At 39.5% G+C, this 25,646-nt stretch overlaps 1 long non-coding RNA gene across 1 annotated transcript in view; it reads left to right on the forward strand.

Moving 5' to 3' along the window:
* Positions 1-24,621, forward strand: part of LOC115601366 — a 111,581-nt gene extending 86,960 nt beyond the window's left edge. Inside the window, exons 2-3 of the long non-coding RNA XR_003989319.1 lie at positions 1,139-1,242; positions 24,557-24,621. This is a non-coding gene — a long non-coding RNA (uncharacterized LOC115601366). The remainder of the gene's footprint in view (positions 1-1,138; positions 1,243-24,556) is intronic.
* The last annotated feature ends 1,025 nt before the right edge of the window (positions 24,622-25,646 follow it).

Genomic DNA, 25,646 nt, shown 5'->3' on the forward strand with positions numbered 1-25,646 from the left:
AGCCAGCCACAGGCCTGTTTTTCATTTGTGCATTGAACTTCTTTAGGTTACACATGCTCAAGAGTCCTGGTTTAATGCATAACCCTAATTATAACTTAGAATTAAGCTACTGCTGACTGCAGCATTTTAGGCAGGGGAATCAAAGAATGTATCTAATGAAAAAAACACAACTCCACCCCTCACTAGTGCCTTATCTTTATACATTTTTTTATGTTACTTTTTTTTTAGATTGAGTGCATAATACAGCTATAAAACAGCAGTTTAGATAATATAGTCAGCCTGTCAGTTTATATATGTCTACTCAGAGCTTAAGGGTTTTCTCTTTACTTTGAATTGGGCCTCAGTTCTTATTAAAATGCTAGAAGCTTTTAAGAGATTGTAGTATCACAGACCAGTGATAGCTCAATATACTAATATATCATTATGTTGGACCTGTATCTGTGCACTATAAAATTGCATTACTGTTTAAGCTGGTTGAAATTTTTTTGCAAAATGCTTGGTTTGTGATGAGAAATGCCTTTTCAACTGTGTAGAACTTTGATGAGGAAATTCCAGGAATGTTATGATAAAAATGGGTTTGGGTTTTTTTTTCCTTATGGCAAAACTTTGAAAATCCATTTCAGAACACTGTTCAATGAAGATAAAAATAGTGGGTTTTCCCCAGATTTTTACAGAAAGTGAAACGTTTTTAAAGGCAATGTCTTGTGGTCATTTCAAATGTGTCTGAATTTCCTATATTGGATTGAACTGTTGGTAACTCAATGGACAGGAAAGTAGGGTGGTGTCATCTGGGTCTTTACTCCCAGAACAAATCTGTTCTTATTAATAGAAGCAGGTTTTAGAGGAGGAGATGATTAATTCAGAACTGATGAGCCACGCTGCATGGGTCAGAAGGAAATGTGGCCTGGGGAAATGCCACAGTCATGAAAAGTAACATCATGAAGACTGACGAGCTGGGAGGAGCATCATGCTCCAGTGTTACTAAAGCTTGAGTGAATAGTTGAGATCAGAGCAGCACCACACAAAGACACCCTGTTTTAATCTGCACAAAGCCAAAACTTGCAGTATGAGATAGCAAGTGAAAGTCGTTGCAAAGTACCTTTGTGCACCAGTTTCTCTGCTCTCCTTTTTCTTACAGTGCCTGTGTGCTGCCGTGGGGCCAGGGAATCGCTCTTCTGCTCTCCAGGAACAATTGTCAATGCTGCACCTAATTCTGCTCATTTTCACTGGCTTCACCTGAGGGTAACATCCTCTTTTCCTTAGAATTAGTTCAGATATGTGCTTGGCTGTACGGTTGGAGATGACGATTTGTTGCCACTGAAATATGAGACTATGTGTTTTCATTCCTATAATGGTTCTTATGCTTGACTGCCATCCGTAGGAGGCTAGTCAGTAAGAGTTATATGCTGTGTGATAAAATACTAATGTTTTTCTTATTTGGGAACAGAGAAATGAAAAAATTCTGGGTTTGTACTAGCATTCCACTTGTTCTGCGTGGGCATTCAGCTGTACTGCCAGGAGCTGGTAATGTTTACAGTCCTGGTGTAAATGAAAGCAGACAGAAGCAATGGAGAAGCAGGCTGTGCAAGCCTGGAGGCTTCTTCACGGACAATAGTAGCATCAGTTCAGCTGCAAAATCCATTTAGTTAAACCAGTGTATGTCTCTGATTGGACACACTTAAATTGGTTTATAACCAGCTTACATCAAATTAGTTTAAATCAGGAAGTTAACATAATAGCTGCATCAACCAGTAATTGTCTGATTTTTTAGAAGATGGTTGCAAACCAGTAGCCTTTCCTCTGTGCAGGCTTTTGCGCTGCTTTAGATCAATTTAAAAACTGTTAAACCATTGCAACCTTTGTATGTGGGCCAGCCCTAAAGCTCAAAGTTTGTGTAATTTGGGATAGGGAGTGTGCAGGGTCTCTGTGCTGGCTGTGTGCTGCAGCATATTTGCTTGAAGCTAGTGTAAAAGAAGGCAACAGGCACTCTAAAGCAAGAATGGGACACAAGGCACTAATTTTCCAAAACTGTTTATTGCTCTGTATGATAGAAAAGTAAGAAGTGAAGAAGTTCTGAACTCCTAGCTGTGACCCAGGGATTGTAATCAGCTGCATTCGCAAGCATGGAAAGGTCAAAGACAAGCTGTTCGAGAGCTGCCCCAAACCAGCATGGTTTATGTTCCACTGTGTTAGCTGGAACAGCCTTGAGACTCCCTTAGATTTAGTCAAAGGGTAATGACACCCAGCAGGCAGCGAGGCCAGTGAGACATGTTCCATCTCTCAAGCTGCTCAGGATGGAGTTGGGACAAGAAATGTTGCTTTTAATGTATGTTAATGGATGCTAGGAAGTGGTTTGGAAAGGTGAGACCCTCTGGACAGCAAAGGCAGGTGGCTTGAAAGTGTGACATTGGAAACAAAGGCAAGACGAGAGCGACACGTCAGGCAGGGTTATCTCAACAGTTCTTCAACTAAAAATGGTCTAAATTGTTTTCCAAAATGAGATTTTGCAGAGCAGAGAGAAAGCCTGTGATTTCAAGGGTTCCTAAAATACTTTAGGAATGAAACTCTCTGCAATGCTCTGTGGGTGTTGATCGCTGGAGTGTTCAGTAGTACTCGAGCTCCGAGTTCGCACCATTAAAGCTTTGTCGACAGTGCTGAAAACGTCCTCTAACATACTGAGGCAAGCTCAAGAGGCTGTATTTATGTTCGCAGGCTGACTTTAGGGCTGTTGCTGGCAAGCTGTCAATAAAAGAACTTATTAGGCAGGGAGACAGCTTGGAATAGAGAGTTAAGCAGCTCACTTATGAATGGGACACAAAGGTGAACAGAGTGAACTTTCTGCTTGTTTAGCAAACAGCAATACAACAGAGCACTTTTAGCAAGGTAACTCTGGATGCCCAGGAGTAAATGTGCCAGATAGATACACATTTTCCTGAGAAATACTCCTCCAGCTCTTCAAGTATGTCTGGTAGGAACTATTCTATCCTTTAAGCAAAAGAAGGGAAAATTGGGCTTATGTTCTTCCCTCTTACTTTTTTTGAAAGCATGGAAGAGCAAGGCAGTACTGTTTTCTCAGCAATAGAAAATGTAATGATGCATCTGTAATGATGCAAAAGAGTGAGGCTTCTGATACTTGCATACCTCATAGAAGTGGGTTGGGATGCTGTGGTGAGTATTGTACCTACCAGATAATCCTACTGAACTTGAGAGGAATGTATCTTGGAATAGTATTTTTGTTAAAGGGTAACTTGCAGAGGAATAGAAATAGCTGTGAGAAACAGTGCAAATCTGGTGTCCAAAGGGAGAGCAGTGCTTGGAGAAAGGAGCAGTATGTTTTTGTAAGAAAAATATTTCCTGCAGTATGTAAACCATCCTTAAGGACTAAAGTGGTCCAAGGGAAAACCAAGTGAAAGAGTAGAAAACAAATGGACCCCTGAGGAGTCTGACTGAAAACTAAATCACTATTTGTGGGAATCTTTCCTTCACTCCAGGTGGTTATGTATTGGGCTAAGAGGAACTTGTGATAAAACAAAGATGAGGAACTGGCTCACCATTTTTCATATTGTGGCTCAAACCCACACAGCACCTGATGTATAAGTGGTACCCCATGTGTAAGAGATGGTTGGCTTTCCAGAAGCCCACTTAATATTAACTTTAGTCAGCCCACAGCTCTGAGAAGGACAGCAGATCTGATTGTAGACACACAGTTTCTGGATCATGGTTGTGGTGATCTGCATTGTTTCAGATTTCGCTAACACCAGTGAGGAGTCCATCCTCCTCAGTTCATACTAGGAATGGTCTTGGCTCTTTGTGTTTGCAGCAAGAGGGCTGGTTGCCAATGTGCCGTTCTAAAGTCACATTTTCACTTGCATTCTGGGCAATACCTCCCACGTTTTGGACTCTACAGTACTCAGTGTAAATGGTTCCTTAGAGCTACTTTGGCAGCCAAAAAGAGCAATATTGTATTAAATTTCTGGCACTGCCACTTACTGAATTGTCGACACAGCTGTAGCAGACCTCCAGGCCTGGATGTATCTGGCTAAGGCAGAAGATCACTACGTTTCCTGATTGGACTCCATGTAATCCATGCCACTCAAGATCTAATCTGGGGCAGCCAAGCAGAAATGTAATTCCTTTCTGCCAAAGGCATTTCGGCAATAAAATCAACATTGTTCTGGAGGAAAGGGGGGACAGAGGTGAATTCCTGGAGAAATTAGCCTTTGTGAGACATGAGGTCTTCTTCCAGTAGGGTCTACCAGGAAGGGCTGCTGTGTACAAGCTAAAGCTGTATTTTTTTACACACCATCTGCAGCTCTTGAGGAACAAAACCATCCCTGCCCCCAGCAACACATTTCTGCTTCCCTCCTTGAGGCAGACACTAGTGTTCATGTGGCTGGGTAGTGTGATATATCAGGGGACTGATGTGGTTGAGATCTAATTGTGAAGTTTTTAATTATTTTTTTTTTTTACTGAGCACAGAGGTAGTGGTGTGAACATGTTGGAGGCCTGGGAACCACTTGTTTCAGCAGCAGTAACCTTTATTCACCTTGACTTGGATCATATCCCTACCACAACATTAATAACCTCGCACACTCATAGAAAGAAAGAAAGTAATATGAAAAAGTACAGGGCATGTTTGTTATCAAGCTTTGACTTTTGCTTTCCTGTTGGTGCCACCATGGTTGTAAAGCTGATTTGTGTCCGCAATGAGCATTTGAGAATTCATCTTCTAGGCAAAAAGGGCCATAGCTTTCAAAAGCATTTTCTGTCCCTAGAAGCCATCCAGGATAATTTATGATGTTCCTCAGTAAATTCAGCTAGACATGAGAAATCCCTTGAACACTGGAATCTCCAGGAAGAATGTCTCCCTTGGCTTAGCTTGGCATGGATGGTGGCAGGCACTGTAATATACTGGTGCTGACACTGACAAAAGTTCCTTAGAAGCCTGCTTTAAACTACAGTGCAGCACATGCAAGGAAATTGTTGCTCCTTTAAAAAGTACTGCTCTGTTGGCAGTGGAAAAAAATGGCTCTAAGGAGTTAAACTCCATCATCTTGCTACGATAAAGGAAGAAGATGGAGCTCCATTCCATGCTGGGAACAACATACAAATGCCTCTAGTTTCCCAGAGTGAACTCTCTGGCAGAGTAAAGTACCCTTCATGGTCAAGCCAAGCTGTCCTGGGAAGGTGTTGGTGGGGTGGCAATTGCAGAGGTCACCACAGCATGGTGATTTGGGCCAGCAAAGCTATTGGAGCTGAAGTGTGATCTATATAGGGCTACCTATCTGACATCTAAGAGGAACAAGCTGGCTGAAAGCTGGAACAAGCTGGAACACAGCTTGCTGTTTCTGAAGATTATTTTTCCCTTTGGACCAAACTACAGTGTATTAATGTTTCTCTTTACTGTGTCAAGAAGTGACACCAACACTAGCTGTAAATTGCACTGCAGAACACCCTTGGCCTCATGAATCATCTGCTGTAATGCTTCAGGAATGGACAAGCAAGAGAGGTACTGCAAGAAATGGGCATTTCTTGTGTTGTTCCCATACTTCCTGGCATACTCTGCCATGTGAATCTGCCCTCCCGAAATACATAAAACCCACAAGCAGGCTCTCAAACATTTAATTTGAAAGATCTCTGTTTAAATCGTTTTTGACTTGTGCCAGGGCAAGCCTGTCCTCCAGTTAATTATGTTCTAAGCACACAAAGAGAGCTAGTGAAAACAGTCACTTCATAACCATTTTCTTTTTGTAAACTCAGAGTACTTAGATCTGCATCATTTAATCATAATAGAGCCATATGCATGCAGCTTAACTTTTCTGGAAACCAAAATTAGCTAGAAGACATTTTGGCCTATTTCTGAAATGCTTGTGTATGGGGAAAAGTGCTTTGAGCACTCCAAATGGGGAAGAGCTCCCAGACCTTGTAGGAGTGGAGAAAAGTTCACGCTAGGAATGCTCCCCACCTCTGCACCGGCCGCACTGCAACGTATACAACTTCAGTGAAATTTTAAAGTGAAGTTTACTGCCTTCAGTAAACTTGTATATAGAAGAGTATATAGAGTATAAAGAAGCTAAAAGAGGGACTGAGCTGCTGGATGTAGGGCGAAAATTAATCTCATTTTGGGATAGTTTCCGGGGTGCGAAAAACCTGGTCTACAAAAAATTGTTTTAGTTGTTTCAACAAGACTCTAAAATAGAGCAGAGGAATGTTTCTTTTTATTATTTACATATTTTGCAGATATTTTAGAGAAAAAAACTTAATAGCCTTAATGAAATTCAAACCTATTTGCCTGACTAGGCAGAGCTTTAATTTGCTTGTCAGTTTAGCTAAATCTCTTTGTACCTTGAAATCTCTGGATAAGGCACATGCTTGAGTCATTGTCTTAAAAATTATTAGTGAACAGCCACAGAAATGATTACATCCAGAGGAGATCACTGTAGCGCACCCATCAGAAGCTCTAGGGCTTGGTGCTGAGCTTGCAGTTGTGTTTCTCCAGCAGGACTTCATAGCAGTCACAGCAACTTTATTCCGGTGGGAGCTGTGTCTGAGTCAATCCAGCATCTCCTGGTGGTCTTTGATACCCAGCCATGCTTCTCTGCCAGAATCCTGCTGATGTAGAGAGAGGATGATGAAACCTTGGGGCATTCCAAAAAATTCCTAGAAAGCTTTGGATAAGCTTAAGGAAACAGTGGCAGGTTGGACAGAGTCTTGGGCGACACGATCTAGTGTGAGGAGTCCCTGCCTATGGCAGGGAGTTTGGAACTAGATGATCTTAAGGTCCTTTCCAACCCTAACTATTCTATGATTCTATGATAATAATCTCTTGATAGATATCTTGCTACCACCCCACTTTCCTGCATTAAAGCTGTCAAAACCTGCTGAGAAAACTTCTATGAGAATTGACCAATATGGCTTTAGTTTCAAAATACTCATTACTAAAAGGGCAAATACATGGATGAAACTATTAATTAAAGGTCATTTACAGAATTCTCTGTGGCTGCAGAATTGCAACACAAATTTGCAGAGGAAATCAGCATTAAAGGCTGCAGCCCATCTTGCAGCCAGCTGCTGGCTATGAGCTGAATACTCCCGCGTAGGGATCATGCGGAACATACCTTGGTAAGATTGAAAGCATATTTTTGGGATCCCCTCATTTGGGTGGGATTCTACTAGTTTTTGCAGTATTTCTCTGCCCAGCTCTCGGTTCAAGAGACTTAATATATTTTCCTCCAGCCACAGTGGCTTTTTTGTCATCCAAACAGCCTCCAGTCTGCTAGGGTGAGCTGGTCCTGCCAGAAGCAGGGATTCCTTTATGGTGCTGGTCACACACAGCTCTGGCACTGGGGATCAATGACAGCTGAGACTTCTTTAAATGAAGAGGGGAAAAGAAGTGAGGGGAGGACAGGAGAATGATGAAGGAGAAGGTGAGAGAGGAAAGGGCAGTAATGCTGGGCAAGTGAAGCTGATTGCAAATGCATTTATCCCTTCTCAGGAAGTTCATTCTAGGAGCAGCCCCAGAAGGTAGTGCTCGTAACTGATGCTACCTGGTCTAGGTCTAACTTGCTGTCATGCTGACACGTACCAGGAAATTAAACCCTCTCTCTCTTGCCAGTGCTCCTGAATATTGATTCCTAATTCCACAACCTGGCCATTATTTGAAACTAAAGCTTGCCGCAGAGGAGAGTGTTAAAACACAGGTCAAGGACAAACTTGCCCCCCATGCCTGCAGCAACTTACCAAGTGCTTTGTGAAAGCCGTTTTGCCATGAATGGATGCAGAGAAGGGGGGGGGGGGGATAAAGCATATTCAGCATGAATAAAACATGACAGTGGTGTGCTAGCAAACTGTGATCTATTTTGACTGTGATAACAGTGGAAACGTCAATGGGTGAGGACAAGATCACAGTGCACTGAAACCAATGAAGTCAGCTTAACGTGACCATGGTCCACTCCAACTTCTCTGTCACTCCTGCCAGTTCCCCGCAATGTGCTGTGACTGCATCCAGTGAGAGCGAAGTGACACATGAGCATGGCGTGACAGCAATGCCAAAACAGATTTGGTGCTTGCTGTTTGTGGTGAATTAGCCATGTGAATGCAAAATGTATGGGGCAGCTTGTAAAGAGCTGGTAGTAATCATTTGTGTGAATGGTTCTGGCTGAAGAGCATTTGGGTTTGAATGTATGATAACAGATTCCTCCTGATCCTCCCTGCTCGTCCTGAGCAGGCCTCAATAAACATTCAGTTGCCACAGCTGTTGGCTAGGAGATTCACCTTTTTTAAAGTGCTTTCTGATATTTGATGCTGTTCTTTTTCGTCTTTGCTTAATATCATGCAGCAGTGACAGATTATTAACTGAGATACATATGAAGATCGATATAATGTAAAGATCAACATGTCCTTGAGTTCAGTGAACATAATTTTATAGGGAAGTGTTTTTTCCCCTCTCCATTTGGCTTGATTATTCAAGAGTTCTTTAACCACTACAACAGAATGCTTTTCAGAAGAAGAGCATTTTTCTTTCACCCTAGTTGCTATGAGAACATGAATCATCTCTTTAGCACAATAGCAACAACTGTAGTGCTTAAGTGCATCCACTGATTTTTTACTGTTTGTTCTTTGCTCTCAACAAGATAAGCTGTTGTTATTTCTTTCTTCTTGAACAAGCATAACATGATTGCTGAAGTAGTAGGAATAATTGGACCAAATAGTGAGGCGGTTAATGTAAACAGAAAGAATTTATCTCTTTCAAGTACAGTAAATTGTCCTCCAAAAATATGGAAATCTTGTCTATTTCTTGTTGTGCCCTAGAGCAAATTCTGTTGAGTTTGTTGTCACATCATTATTTTCGGACTCTGTGAAATTGCAAATGAGGAACAGGCTGCTTTCATTGGAATATCTGTGTGTGTTTAAGACTGTGATGAGATGTATGTAGACCGGGGCTAAATCACTGGCAAAGGAAAGGTTAATCTTCTGCTTGAATTAAACATCTACCCCAGGTGTCATTTACCACCAAAACTGTTGCCAGGGAGCCTGGTTGTGGGAGGATGGTGCTGGCTTCAGCTGCAGTGAACTGAGAGAGGGTATAAACCATGTAATGTGGAGTGTGACTTTCCTTTTGGTAGCTGCGATGGGAGTGAGTTCTGCAGTGGAGGAAGATGATATCAAGAACTATTTTGCTTGATCATTAAGACGCTGAGCTGTTGCTTTAGATGACCTGCTTTTGGGAATTGTAAGCATGTTTTTGAATTTCTTAAATAGCTAGTAAAATTAAGTTTTCTCTCTGAGAGAGGAAGGGGTTTTGGGTGTGTTTTGTATATTCATTTTTCAGGCTACTCTTTGTTTGCTCTGTACCCACTGTTAAAGGGGTAAAATGGCTTCTCTGGAGGATCCTTGAAAAACAAAGGCTGGTGGACTTATTTTGACAGTCTCTTGGTGTTTGCTAAGTAGTGCCTACTTTCCTAGAGCCTTCCTTCAAACCTTAAGTCCAAAGATGTTAGTGGAAATCAATGTTTGTAGATGAGAAAGATGGGTATCTATCTGTGTCAAGTGGAAATGAAATGTGTTCTAGATGGGATGAGACAAGAGGTTGTGAGAAGTTTGTGAAAGCACTTAAATGATTTGAGGCTAGTGGCTCTTGCTAGGACTTATGTGCCCGAGTTAAGAAAGAAGCTTCTATTCCATCCTCGTTTGGCACCTGTGGTTCGTATAATGTATGGCCCCTTTTTAAGATGGGAATAACTGCTATGCAAATATGTCTAGACAGGTGAGATATGGCTGATGATCAGTTGAGGCAATTTTCCCAACAGCCCTCTTAGGTTTTAATTATTTATAGATCTGTAAGTACATACTATGCACTTCTGCAGCACAGGTGAATTAGAATGGAGGGGGAAAAAAAAGGCAAGCTTATATTCAAGCAGTGTTTTCAATAATATCAAATTATTATGCCAATAAAACATGATCTCTTCAAGATCAAACAGGCATTTGATGTGCTGATTCTGTTTTGGAGAAAAAACCCAAGTGATTGTTATCTGACATTGTAGCTTTGAAAAGATAAAAGCAAAGGCCCAGACCTTGGCTAAAGTAAATTAATACAACTCCATTGACTTCAGGGAAACAATGTGGATTTATACCAAGTGATGGATCTGTTCTTACTGCTTGATAAAAATCTAGAGGTTAGGCTTCTTCATCAATTTTTGTCTAGGAACTAAAGAAGAGGAAGATAATGGCGCTACAAGTAGGGATATGATTCAGTATTATACTGATCTTAAACTTCTAACCTCGGGGGAAAGAAGTCTAAATACGTGGCATGGATCAACCTTAAGTTTGATGAACTGCTTTACCATTGTATTTAATTGTTTGCAGCTAGTATTATACTGAACTAAGCTAAGATTATATGCAATTAAGCAAAAGAAGAGTATTGCATTGACTGTTGTTTAGCGTGTCTCATTAATTTGTATTAGGTTGTTAATGTAGGGAAATCCACCAACGTTATTTAAGCATAAAAATACCTAGCTAGCCTGGCAGGCCACACTAAGCTTCTAATCACTCATTTTGGATACTTCCTGAAAAGATCTAGGGCCTGATTATGCTATTTTTATGCCATGTTTTTCTATCGGAAAAAAACCCATATCTTGAGGCTCCTATTGCCTCAACAGCAAGAAGAGAGCAGAAGCTCTAATGCAGAGGCAAGCAGTGATATTAATAGAAATAAAACCTTGAAGATATATACAAAGAAATAATCCATATGTGGTAGTAAAACCAATTTCTTGGAGTTAACTAGATTCGCAAATTCATAATTTGTGAAAATTGACCTCAAATTAGTACAGAATCATAATGAAATTTATAGATAATCTGGTGAAATCTGATGCTGTTACTCTGGAATGATTGTGAATCATAATGTCAGGGTTATGTGTGTTTTCTTCTTGGATTTAGTGAAAACTAAGTTTTGGGAACCAAGTATATTGATTTGAGTGTGGGCCCTGTTATGTTCTCATCAAACTGAACAGTAGAACTCCAGCTAGTTTCCAATAAAGTGGGAGTGATTTGGATTGTTCTCTTTGCAGGCAAATTCCTAGAGACAGGTCATGTTTTTTGCAGTTATATTGAAATGTATATTGGTAACTTGTAGGCAAAGGTTGTTTCACAAAGTGACCTCTCCTTACAGCAAATGAAGAGCTCTGATTGACTGCTACAAAATATTTTAGGAAAATTGTGATATCCTGCAAGCAATTTGTTTTATAAATACATAGTGTCGCCCATAATTTAACATCTATTTTCAAAAAAGAAAAAAAAAAACCAAACCCACCACTATTTAAAATTAGCCATTAAGAATGTTATTTCAGGTTTAAACCTTATTTGAGTGCATATTAACTGCCAGTGATGACCAATTTTTTCAAGCATTATATTTTAAATTATGGATATCTGACATCTCTAGTGTGTAGTTTGTATATATATATGGATCATTAGTAAAACGAGTATATTTATGCTTGTTTGGAATATTACATGCAATCAAAAAATTTAACCTGCTTTTCAGTTAATATTATCTCCTTATATTTGAATGCTATTACCCATTATTATTACTCTTCATCAGGGACTGTAGAGATAGGATAAGGGGTAATGGGCTCAAACTTAAACAGGCAAAGTTCAGGTTAGATATAAGGAAGAAGTTCTTTACTGTGAGGGTGGTGAGGCAATGGAACAGGCTGCTCAATGAACTGGTAAATGCACCATCCCTGGCAGTGTTCAAGGCCAGGCTGGACAGAGCCTTAGGTGGCATGGTCTAGTGTGAGCGTCCCTGCCCATGGCAGGGGTTGGAACTAGATGATCTTAAGGTCCTTTCCAACCCAAACCATTCTATGATTCCATGATTATAATGTTCCTGAGGTCTGAAAAGACCTTGAGTCCAAGGAGTCACTTCAACAGTAGTGAGTCTTGGACTGAAACATGGTTATTTCTGTGCCCTTGGTATCCCTTGTGCAAATTGATGGGAAATTCCCCACTGACACAGGAAAAACTTCCTAAGATAGCAGGGCTGTTGGAGGCCCTCAGGACATAGGTTCAAGCTCCAGGATATGTGGTTTGAACCTGATTTTTTTTGAGAGGCTGGCTTGTTTTTTTTAAATACTTTGCATGAAAGCAAAAGGTGGGGAATGGTATCTCTTCACTTCCTGACTCTGCAGTGCTCTTCCCAGTGGGTGCAACTGCTTGACTCCCAGAGCACAGCACTCCAACAGCGTGAGATTGCAGAGGCATCTTCTCTAGTCCTTCAGATTCGTACACCCATTGCACATGGTGCTTATGTGATATCACTGAGCCAGAGAGATATAAAATGTCTTAAAGTCTCCAACTGTTACAAAAATAAATCTTGCTGATTCTGATTCAAGTGAAACATAAACATTAACATAAACTCACTATCAGCAGGATCTTAATTTGATTTTTCTTTTTTTCTCCTTCAAACTTTTTAAAGATGTGCTCATCCTTAAAATCCCCACATAATGGAGAACTGGTTTTCCCAGCCCTTGTATACAACATCATCAAGACATAAAGTATGTTTCTGGCCATCTGAGTATAATAATGACGCAGCTGTACGCTCACTTTGGTTGTTTATACCTATTTGGGCTCAGACCTGTTGCAATGTCCTCTGGATGAACCTTTCTCATCTCAGACCCTGCAATTTGATGTCTGCTCCAAGCATTGGTTAAAGACCAAGTTTCAGCAGTTCATTTACTCTGTGTGAAATTTAGTGGATTTAAATCATCACCTTTCTGGTGAAACGTGCCAGTTTGAGGCTTGGAGATCTTGTGGCTTTGTTTTAAATAGTTTCTGGGGCTGGGCTTCAGCCTTTAACTCTGAAACCTGTCAGTATGTTGCATAGACTTGCGAAGTAAATCAGTACAATTTATGTTTCCATAAACCACTGGACATGAGATTTTTTGAAAGAACTGAGAATTCCATACAAATATATAGTGTAGGTATATACGTGCAAGCACAACGAGGTGAAGCCTCTCTAATTGTTTGAATTGTTTGGTACTAGCTTATTTAAATGGCTTTCATGTACACATCAGCTAGTTGTTTTGTTTTAGTTTAGCTGTCAGTCCTTCCAGTTCCAGAACAGGGAAGGGGATTTTGTTCCACTCCAGATCTCATGCTGGTGTGTTTCTGAGTCTGCATCCTGTGCAATAACTTCAACTGTAATGAATTAATGGATGTTCATGCAGCAATCTTTTTTTTTTCCTGTGAAACTGATCCCTACTGAGCTGTCTTTAAATCTTATGTGAGGCTACTTTTCCTCTTAAAACTGAAAGTCACCTTCATCCAGTATGGAAACTGGTCTAGGCATTCAGCCCTTTTGTCTTTTCTCTTTTTCAGTGTTTGTGTTTTGAGAGGGTCAGATTTGCCCCTCTCTGGGATTGCTGTTAGCCGGCACGACAGCCAGGGAGTTCTGCTGGAGAAACATTTTGAGGTGTGTGAAACTACTGTCAGAGACTTGTCACATGGCAGTGATGCTGACCATGTCACTTTGTATGCAGCATAGGCAGGAAAAGGATTCATGTGCTGAAATAACGGAACTTACAGGATGCTAGCCTGGGATATCTGTAGCTTTGCTGTGATATAGTCTGGCTTGTAAATTTTTATCCTGCATACAAGCCTCCATATACATGCATAACGCATAACTCAAATAATGTTATCACTACTGCACAAGCTAGTGCTGTAAAAATGCAACCAAAGCTAAATTTAAATACATGTGTAAATGCAAAGCACTCAGCTTCTGTAACAAAGGTAAAATCAGGCTCCCATGATAGATATATGTCCTTAATTTAGCCTGAGAAATCACCAACATCATTGTGTTGATGGTATGACCTAAACTAATCTTCTGTCCAGATTTTTGAAGATGAAAAAAGTGCAGAAAACTAATCTAGTGCAATGCTGATAGCATATGATGGTTGAGAGGTTGTAACATTATTTTAAAATATTATAATGTAGCTGATGTGGGATTTTCTGTAATGCAACATCAGTTGTCTGTTATTTGCTTCAGACTAAATTTACATGGGAGAATAAGACTGAAAAAAAACCTCAGCAGGTCTGTGAATACTCAAGGTACAGGTTATCATAAATGCCAGTAATGTTTTTCTATTGCTGTTTTTTTTTCCTGTTATTACAGGGTTTTATGAAATATATAAGATATGTGGCAACATGAAACATAATGTAACCTGGTATTTTCTTTTTTGATGCTGCTTTTCATTTCTCTAAATCAAATGGGAATGCTACATGATGTCCAGGCCCTTTAATATTCTGTTATACATAGTGGTCTACATAAATCAACTCTAGAGCGCACCATACTTTCCATCTATACAAGTTAGTGGTTTTGCTCATAAAGCAAATTAAACACAAAAAAAATCTGGGTCAAGAGCGCTGAAATGGAATCCTGGTGTGTTGGTGAAGATGCTGTACTTGGTTTAAATTGGTTAAAATCTCAGTTCACTGGTTCTAAAAGCATTCATTTTTTGTGGAGGGTTTTGGGGTCTGAAGCCTTTCCTGTGCTCAAGAGCTTCCTCTGGTCATCTTATGGCTGAGGAAGGGATTTGTAACTGAGGAACAGTCTGAGAAACTGTTGGGAGGAGGCTGAAACCATCCTGCTTTGATGCTGGAAAAACCTTGAGGTATTGATAGTATGGACAAGAGTTTGTTTTGTTTGTTTACTTGAATATAATTTTTCTTGCTTTGAGAAACTTAGACTGACTTCTCTTTTCAAAAGATTTTAAAGACTGGATTTTGTGTAGAGGACTTTTGTTTTTTTATTATTATCTGCCAATAAACTGGCCAAATTTTTGCAGTTCCCCATGAATGTGCTGTATAGAGAAGTTGCAAAGAAAGTTGTTCCAGCCTTGGGAATCTTATGATACAAATATAAAATATAACAAGATAACAAGCCAGATAAGTTTGGTGGTAGGAGAATGAAAGAATAAATGGCAGTAGCAGTCACAGAGAATTGGAGTGGAAATGCAAATTTCGTTCTCAGTCCCTGCCTATAGGATATCTTGGACAAATTTCCAGTGTTGAAGTCTCTACTATCATCCAAAACGTGGCCACAATTGGTTGCTGTAGCTTCCAAACTCATCCTGCATGCATCATAAGAAACCAAACTACGAAGTTACTTTAAAATAATAGTATAGCATTTGCAAGGTTCCTAATTTTCCCAAATAGCATCTTGGGTGAACCACAAGAGATGCTTCTTACAGGACCACAGTCTGCTCCAGCAAACCTGGAGAAACTCCACTGACTTAAATGGAAAATTCAAAGGATCCAGAAACTTTCAATCTTTTCTCCCTTTTAAACTTATGGACTGCTTTATTAAAATGGTAAAGAATTAGAAAACTATTTCTAGTTAGTGTGTAGATTGAGAATATATTAGGGAGGTGGAAGACTGAAAACCAAGTCATAGCCTGTTTTGCAAGCAGAGTATTTAGTGGCAGATACTTAAGCTGCACAAAAAAGCGGTCATTCAGGAATGGTTACCACAGTATCAACTGAAGTACCACAGCTGGTGTAGGAAATATAATAACTAGTTGTCACAAGAGAGTCAGGGTAGGAAATAAGTGTGCTATCTCCAAGGATAGTCTTCTAAATGCCTTTATTTATAGGCAAGGTTCGTCTTTGTACTGTTACTAACTCCAGATGTTGCTTCCATCAGGCCATAGCAAAGCAGAATTCAATGGGGAAAGTAGGGAAATGCATTATAACATAAAGCACTTTTCAAACAGATTTATTCTGGAACAAGATAAGCATAGGATGGAGTCTGTTATTGCAGTCCTTAACTTAAGCTTGGGTATCTTTAAAAATAGTTGTGTTCCCATATTTTCAGGCTGTAGTCATCCTAATTCAGTATTCTTAATGACCCTTCAGAGCTCAGATGGTTACCTCTTCCTTGCTGGGTGGTTTTTGTTAGTGACTGTGTATCATACAAAAGTTCCTTAATAAATCTGCATGTAGGAGCTTGATCTAGTCATATTTGTAATGACTCTACATGCTCAGTGAATTAAGCCCCAGTCCAACACAACAGTGAAGTTATCTGACAATGTTCCCCATCTTTGTGTCAATTTAACATGCTCCTTGAGATAAATGCTTACTTGCCTTTTCACAGATCAAATTAGTAGGATTATTCCAAACAGAAGAAAGTTCATTTAACTTCCTTTCTCTTGTCATGAACTTTTACTCCCAGTAACTAAAACCCCAACAACAGAAAACAATCAAAAGAACCCCCAAACCCCACCACCACTAGTTTGAGACTATCAATTTTGGACCTTCAAAACAGCTGCAATAAGGATACTCTACACACACTATTATGACAGTAGAGAAGAAAAGTAGCATTTTAAGAAAGCCTGCCCATATTGAGAAGTAAAGATTTCTATTCTGTGCTGAGTTTCAAGGATCCTTTTTTACTTAGATCCTTTGTAGTTTTGTTTCCTTCTGAGAAGAAAGAAGTACAATTGCTTGTTCCCCCAACTTTGTTCCAAGATATTGGCAAGCTGAAAGACTTTAATATAACAAATGGACTACTGCAGCTAGGATTTAACCACCTATGTTACACCGTACCAAAATCTAATACAAACCAATCGTTGTCTAGTGTCTAATTTCCACAGCTGTAAAGATTCAAAACAGTGATTCCTGGATTGCACCAATGAGAGGTCAAAATCCCATTCTTAGGGCTGCTACAACAATTAGGTCCAGATTCTTTTTTCCTGTGGCTGAAAGGAGGCTTCAGGCTTCCTAACTTCATGTTCTGTCGTAAAGCTTCTAGCAATTTTTTTACTCTAAAAGTATGTTAGATGTTAAAATTCCCAACAATACTCACAAAATATGGCTCCTATGCTGAGCTTAATTGAATCTGGTTATTTATTATGCAACATAAAACATTTATTATATTGGATGTGTTCAAGAACGTCTCCATTTACCATATGTTTTCAAAAGTGCTTTACACAGTGCAAACTGAAAAGATAAATCTGAGGAGTAAAACCACCAAGGGTCAAGTAGTCCAACCTGAGTTTTCAGAGCCAACCATGGACTAGTGCCTCTTGAGATGCCTTGGATGCCCACAGCTTACATTGGGCTGTCATTTTTCTTCCTCCAAAGTTGTTTGTCTCCCTTCTGCATTTTTTGTTTATCTGGTTTTTGAGTTTGTCAAGTAAAACCACCCAGATTTTGTTCAGTTGCACATGATTTTCCATTTCTTCCCTCTCCTTTTTTCTTAGTTGTCTGTTATGAAATGTTATGGTCAGCGCTGTCCTGGCATAGTCCAGCTGTGTAGAAGGCACTATCCGATCACTGTCCATTTATTTTGTTGATAGCATGTGAACAGCAGGAGTGCTTGTGTGTGGCATACTGTTGGCTGAAACCAGTGTCCAGGAAGCACAGGAAAATGGTTTTACTGTTGTTTCAGATTCTGCAAAGCTATTTACTGTTCTGTGTAATTTTGCAATTCCTGGCAAGTCACCATAAATGTATGGTCTCACTCAGTTATGAGTCCAAGACCATAAGTATTAACATTTCTTTAAATATTTGTCCTGCTTTTCCTTTATCTTTCTTAACACTAGTTGGGATGAATTTTTGAGTGAAGGGGAAGGAGGTGGTAACTGTGTTTTGCTCTTTTGCAAGAAGCTGTGCATATAAAATCATACCAACTAGATCCTAGGGCTGCTTTTAAATCTGCCTGACCGTTAATGTTGTCTTGTGATCGGTCACAGAATTCAGACTTCTCAGAGTCATTCTCTTTTAAGGACATTCTAAACTCTTTCCAATGTATTTGCTCTTAGGTGTAAATCAGAAACTCTTCCATATTTATTTAGCAAATCCTTTCTTGTAAACACAAATAATTTGTCTTGTTAATTATATCTGATCTTATATAAATGCACACATGACCTACTTATTTCAACAGTGCTAGAAAGGACACTGGCTGGATAGGGGGGAAAATCTTACACCAGGTTTGTCTTCTGTCTCAGATTAAGGCCAGTCAGTTCCTAATGAAGTAAATAAGATTGGGAAGATGCATATCCCTGAGCAGAATGTGACACTACAGATGATAGAGTCCTTCCCAGATGTTGGCACATGTTCTGTTTAGATTAGCATAGTTAAATTTGAGGACTAAACCTGGCTGAAAGCTTTTATTTATACCTATACTAAACCAGAGTCATTTGGGTTAAAAGATGTTTGCTATACTGGTATAGAATTTAAAAAAATCTTTGAATTTTTGAAATTAATCCTGGTGGAAATAAATTCAAGTGATCTCTGTAACTGAAAATGACCCATTTCTCTGACCTGAAGAATCTTTTGCTGTTAATAGCTACTGCTATTAAGTTTGATTGATAATGGCTGTTACCTCATGGTGAACTTGTGCTTCTTAAACCAAAGACCAAAAGTTGATTCCTAAAGGTTGATTCTCATTTTTCCTAGTGTACTGAGTAGTCATTTCATTAGTATTACAACTTCAATTGAGCTGATGACCTCATACAGTTGTCAGATGAACTTCAGATGGTGAAATCCATGTTTAATTTGTCCTGTTTATTTCCCAGCCACATGGCAACATTTCATTGACACGGTGATAGTAGTTGACTCAGCTACCATGGTGGGGTTCTGGCCTCCTTGTGCTGTGGTGAGCCTCTTCCAGTTGCTGCTCAGAAAATAATTGTGCATCAAGGTAAAAAGGTCAGTTTTGGCTCTGTGACCCAAGTGGGAGAGGCATATGGCTTTATGACATGCTGTGCTGCTAAGCAGACATTTAGTCAGCTTTGCCATGAGGTTCCTAATATCAGGAGAGTAGCTTGTTGTAGAGAACATTCACATGCTCAATTTATAGAAAATTTATAGGAAACCTAAAAACTGTATTCAGTAATATACTTGTTCCATAAAACTTACATTGGATCAAGCCAAAACTAAAATATACTGCTGTTTAAAGAGAAATAGGAATAAGTATCCCACACTAGGTTAATTTAATATTACATTCAGATGTTCTGGAATTGAGCGATGGAGCAGATAGGACAGTGATGACCAATTCCTAATAAAATAAAAAGACAGATGATACATTTTAGCTTATTTATTCTTAAGAGGAATTGCTATGGATAATATAAAAAGTCCATTTTTACTCTGATTCTTCTAAGAGTTGGGATTATACTTGTTCATATGTCATCCCCTCCTCCCTGTAATAACATCTCTGCTTACAGTACTCAAGTATCCACATTAATTTAACTCACTGCTAATAAAAGTAATACTCTGCACTTTCTGATAGGTTTAGGGGAGTAGCATAGCTCTAGTCTATAGTAAGATTCTGTGGACTGTGCTTTTCTGGTACCCAGAGGACAAACTTGCTTTGGCAACAGGGCAAGGTATATATATACATATATATGTAAAGGCTGCATAAGCTATTAGGAAAGCTTGCTAAATACACCAGTATTTATTGATCAAATAAGTTATTTAAAATGTCTGTAATTATTTTTCTTGAAGCTGGAATTAGCCATACCCCAGGTGTCCCTCACCTTTACACTTCTCAGTTTTATCACTGTATAGCCTCTAGATGACGAAACATGCTTTTTGTTTCTTAGATTTCCCAGGCTAACTGAATATTGTGGTGCAGCCATGTCTGCAGTCCTATCTAATCGTGGAATTGAGAGTGAGAATACCAGAACCAAGTTAACAAACAGCCATCATTAGTAAAGCCACTGGTGGTCAACCATGATTGAAATAGGCCTGATTTTTAGGCATATGCTAGGGTTTCAGCATCACCATGCCCATGGCTAATTCTCTTGCTGAAGGCTGCCTTTAAATTGAAAAGCATGGAGACAGTTTGTAATACAAACCAGAAGAATAACGATTTAACAGAAGACAAAACATCACCCAAGGAAAGCTGGATTTCAAGATAAAAAAATCCCTATCTGGAAGTAGGGGAAACAAAGCAGAAGCTTTTCCATATAAAGTGACAATGGAGAATAAAGATCAGAAAATAAAGATAAATCTGGTTTAATGTTCCTCTGGGAAAAGGATGGAAAAGCAAGCAAAATGCTGTTGACATGAGTAATGCCTTAAACACTGGAGTAGCCAATGAATGCTTAATTTCAGTGAACTTGAACAGAATGCAATTGTAAAATATGTTTCTTTCCTAACCTAAACCTGAAATGTCAAAGGAGGAATAGATGTTCATAGTGCACAGCATTGGTGTGGGGATTTGGGAACGGTAAAGATGGTCTTATTAGGGACCAAACTGTTTATGACACAAAGTTTCTTGGTAAAGAGCTGCAGGTAGAGAGCAACTGTGGCAGTGCAGAAACCTTCAGTACGTTTCCACCAGGAAAGGCTGGTGATCAGATTGCTGTTTTTTCACTGTGCTCTTAGTTCACTAATGGACCGTGGGACCAGGAACAACCTTACCTGAATAATGCTAACGGACTGCAAAAATATAAGCAAATGTTATGCCATTTTGTGTCCACTCCCTGCTTGATTGTGGACTGTCAGCAAAGAAATCTGTGAATCAAGAAATAGTATTACTTGAACTGTGTCTAGTTGACAGGCTGAAGTATCACTGATTGCTCTGCAATCAGTGTTGCTAATATGTTAAAGTAAAGGTTAAAATATTGGAACATTTCTGAAGGATTGACAGTTCAAGGAGGTTAGTTTTGGGTATCTAATACATATGTGTATGTTACGGTTGACTATTTTCTATGCCAGAGGTTCTCTACCTAGGCAAGCAGAGCTGTAACCAGACCCTTAGGTTAAACAGTTAAATTAGGTAGTGCAAATATGCACCTGGGACATGGCTTTGTGTTTGAATGTCTGTGCAATAGAGTGAAGTGACCACCTGTGATGATTTTACTTGAGTTGTTTTTCAAATGGAAAATTCATTTATGCTGAGTATAGACCAATTAAAGCTGAAAAGAGGCAAGATACTCTCAGACACTGGGTGGCCTGTGAAGGTTTCTACCCATACCGTAAGACTGTTTGCAATACACGGTTACCTTAAACTGTAATTGCAGTTTTGCTGATAGATCACCTCCCATCCGTGTATTTTATCTGTATGAAAGCTGCTGAGAGAAAGGATGGAGTAACTTCCATGGATCAACAGGGAGGAGCAAAGGAGAGCTGCAAGAGGTGGTGGAAAGTAGATGCTTATGCTGGAAGGGTTGCTACTTTAAGCATCTCTGTTAACAGCTCTCTTAAAAGACAGTTAGCTATGGAGACACAACATTGCCTTGTGTTATTACTCCATAGAGACAGAACAGAATTATATTTCAGTCTTTATTTGGAAGGATTTATGTGTATTCTGCTTGAAACAGTTTCTAATTTGAAAGAAATAAGGTTTGTGTAGTTCTTTAATAGCCCAAATTCTCTTTAAAGAAATAGATTCCTTTTCCTCTTGCTTCTATCCTCATAACTAAATGAAAAGCTAAGTCATTAGTACACTCTGCTGGTCTTCAATACTTTTGTACAAAGTTATGGGAAAAGTAATCAATAAACGTTTTTGTTTCTTTTAGTCTGTTGGCTGTAGTGTGATTGCAGTGGAACTGAGAGCAGAGATCCATCTTTAATGCTGCCTTTTTTCCCAGTAGAGCTTAGGAGCCAATGCACATTGTTTACTCAAGGGGCCATATGCAGCTAATGTTTATGGAAATAAAGGATGAAAATATTCATATCTGGTAACATTTAGCTAAAGTTGTTTTGCCCATCTAAGTAGGGCAGGTAAATACATCCCTGATATACAGAAAATCACTTGTTTGAAGGATTTCATTATTTTCTCTATTCTTTTCTGCGTGTCTTGAACTGAGAAAAATAAATCCATAAAAAGAATACATTAACCTAATATAGGTGTGCTGAATATCTGCTGCTGCTTTCTGCACTGTATAATTCTGATCTGATTTACTTCAAAACATTATGATCCCAGCTGTAGAACAGCAACAAATGCAAGCTAAAAATACTTAGAATTACTGAGTAAAAAAGCTGTCTCTTTTTCATAGCTTAAAATCGGCTGGGACCAGATGGTATAACAGGAGAGGAATTGACGGTTTCCAAATTCACTTTTTCAAAAGTGATTCTGTAAAGGCCAGAACTATAGGTAAGATTCAGGAGTTCAGGCAGGCAGGGACCAGAAAAGCTCAGATAGTCACCAAACAGAACAGTAAATAACGTGTGACTTTGAGATATGGAATCCTGTATAGTTCCTCTTGTCACAAGCACCATCCCAAAATGAAAAGGTGAATATGTTGTTCTAGTGCTGGGAGACTTCCTGCATCTGAGCTGAAAATCAAGTGCTATTTCTGGAGGGAATGACCAAATATTTACCGATTCAATAGGAGGTGACCAAGACTTTTTCAGTCTTGGTGTCAATAAATAGTGAGGATGTTCTGAAGGAGCTACTTTATAGTAAAAAGTTTGGACTGGATGATCAGAAAGGTGATTTACTTGAATTTTAAAGGAAAAGTGAATAAGGAGAAATCTCTAAAGTACTAGATTTGCGGTGGACAGGCACTGGCAAATTAATGAAAACAATGAAGTCTGCTGGAGCTGAAAGTGGAGGAGGTGGGGAATTTGTCACAAAATCTGTCTGGACCTTTGTCCCAAAATCATATGAGGGTGGGCTGCAGCTCTCCCTGGAGCTATGACCCTCTTTGGGCTTCCCTGCTTAGTGACTTTCCATTCTCTCTTCACTCTAAGGTAATGTGGTTTTTGTAGGTAAAGACTTTTTGTAGGCAAAGACTTTTTAAAAGCCTTAATAGAGCCAAATGCCTGCAAGGAAAATTCAAAATGAAACAGAAAAAGCCCCAAAACAAACGGCTGAAAAGACAACTGTGTCTTAGAGGTAAAGTTAGAAACAAGCCAAGAGCAGGTGAACTTCACCCTCCTCACAGAGGACTTCTAGAAAAGCCCTTCTTTGCCTCTTTGCTGCTTCACTGTGCTTTTTAGACAACACAGCTGCCCAGTGGGATGCCTTTCCTTCCCTCCTGCTGTTCTCCTTTGTGCCTGGCTGCATGTCCCTGTCACCTCTCCCAGGCCAGCACCAGCATGGATTGATCTGGTTAGCCCATCAGTAATAGTAAGAGATTAGTCTGCAGCTGAATTCCTCCTCTACCATTGCTTACCCTGCAGCCATCAAATGCTAATGTCCATGGGGATGAGGAGAGGAAACTTGGGCCCAAGTAAAGGGGTGTCTCTTCAAAAGTGCTCGTGGTGGTGGAAAGTGTTCCCTTGGACTCATGGACCCACCCCTTAGCGTTTTTCAACTGCTCTGTAGGTGTGTGCTCCAAAAGGGTGGTGAGAAAATGACCTTTCTGCCAAGATAACTGAGGAGATAGCAAGTTTGAGATGTGCAGCTCCACTTGTTCTACCGTGGCGCAATTATTCCACATCTGATCCAGACTCTTCAGAGTGAAGTTATTCACTTGCAAATGACTGTACTAACAGAAAGGAACAAAATTAAGTTTAGCTGAGTAATGAGAAGAGTGGAGAGAATCCTGCCTGTAACTCCATGGAAGAGAGTCTTTTTTGCCTTTATCAGATGGATGAGTGAAATGCATGATAATCTATCAGAAGGGTAAGAAATAGGCAAATGGTTTTAAGACCTCATTTGGTTAATGAATTAAAATGCAGGGTTAAAAATAATCCATGTAGATATACCCACTTGGTCATTTTTCATTGCAAGCACTCCTAACAACGATGCCAAAAAGGCTTCAGGTTATTCACTAATAGCCATAGGCAAATGAAATTAGCATACTGGTGAATAAATTAATCCTAGTCCAGGAGGAAACTTCTGTATCCATATGAAGTGCTGAAGTACAGTGCAGAAGTGTGGTGTTAATTTTTTTTCCCTTCACAGGATGTGAATAATAGACCAGAAATAAAATGGCTATATAGAATGAGCAGAATGTTAGGTGACACCTTAGGCTGAGAAATGGGAACCTGGAAGGAGGGTATTGGGTTGGAAGATGCTCAACAACATTCTTTTTAATGTGCTCAGCAAATGTTTGGATCTAACGCATAAGAAAAGTACATTACAGTACCAAAAATCCCCCCCCCACCACCACCAACACAAAAAGGCATTTCACCTTCGAGTGAAGAAACCTGGGAATTGAGAGAACTCCAGAAGATGCCTGTTTCTTCATGTTTTTCCTACTGGTAGCATTTCAGACCTCATTTTCAGCTATAGATAAAAAGTGACTTCCAATGTTTGAGGAGGAGTGTGGGCAAGGAAGGACTCTTGTTAAGGCTGCTTTTACTTGGATTTCTGAGAAGCAGTCCCAAAAAAGGTATGGTGTGTAATATCACTATAGTTTCCTATTATAATGCCCAAGTTGTCATGCGGGTAAAAAAGATGGTGACATGCCTCCCTGATAGGTTTGATGTAACACTGTCTAACAAGTAAAAGATGAGGAAGAGGGGAAGGAGAGGGATAAAGTAATGAGATGATGCAGTTAGACCTTGAAAGTACCTCTTGAAGACAGGATTATTCAGAAATTATTCTCCTCTTATGAACATTTGTAGACTTATGTTTGTTTGTTGGTTTTTTTTTTTTTTAAAGGACAAAGATGACCACAACTTTTCTGTTGGGAAACTTTAGATGTTTGTTTGCTAACAAGTGACGTGAAATAAGGTAACGTGTTTGACAGCTGTAATTCTTCAGATAGTCACAGTGGCATTACTCTGCCCACGCGCGGTATTCCCTTGACTTCAAAGACACTTCCTGTTACTCATTGGCACTAGTCCGTGCTGGCACATACGCTGCAGGGCAAAAGACTAAAAGGAATAGATGTAAGGGATAGGTATCCTCTTTTTACTAGATATTGGTCCAAGAGGATGGATAAAGCCTCTCTAATGGGCTTCTTGTTTCTTTCTTAATTGCCAGAGCTATGCATTTGGCAGTTAATTTTTTTATTTTACTACTTAAAAGATGGAGGAGTACCAGTCAAAGGCTGCTAGGTTGGATCACTATGGCACAATTTTATATATAACAATTTTTTGTCTAGTGTCTCTGGCTTGTTGGAGCTACCAGATATCCATAAATATACTGCTACGTTCACTTAATATACCATGAAAAATTGCTTTGCGATTACACTAAAAAGCTTGGTACAAAAAGGGGCTGGTGTAGCATTTGTGGTGTGGGGGAGATTGTCTGCATTGTATAAGGCCCTGAGAAAAATTTTCCTACCATTTTCATATGAGGACTGAGATTATAGAACATTGGAACTTACCTTAGCCTTACAGTGTGTTTTTACTAGTCTTTCTCCCCACCCATCACCCCCCCAAATCACTTCTAATTGGGGATATCTTGAATTTTCATTTTACTGGGCATGTGGTGACAGCTCAGCTGCAAAACCAAACATTCCCTGTGCAGCGTAGTCCATCACTGTAAGCCACTCAGCACTGTTGTTGCAGTGATATAAATGGATCTCCATGCAATGAGATAGTGATTAATAGCAAGTAGCCCACAGTGCGCAAAGACATGGTACTGTATTCTTCACCCCCCCAGCAGTTGTCATTTAATGCACTCTGTCAGGAGCAGTTTTATATAATGGACATGGGAAGATCCATAAAAGTAACATCTGAGACTGCAGTAGGGCAAGTATTGATTTATTTGTTACAATAAAATTTTTGTCATTACTATGCAATTG

This window comes from Strigops habroptila, chromosome Z (genome assembly GCF_004027225.2).
Source record: "Strigops habroptila isolate Jane chromosome Z, bStrHab1.2.pri, whole genome shotgun sequence".
NCBI lineage: Eukaryota > Metazoa > Chordata > Aves > Psittaciformes > Psittacidae > Strigops > Strigops habroptila.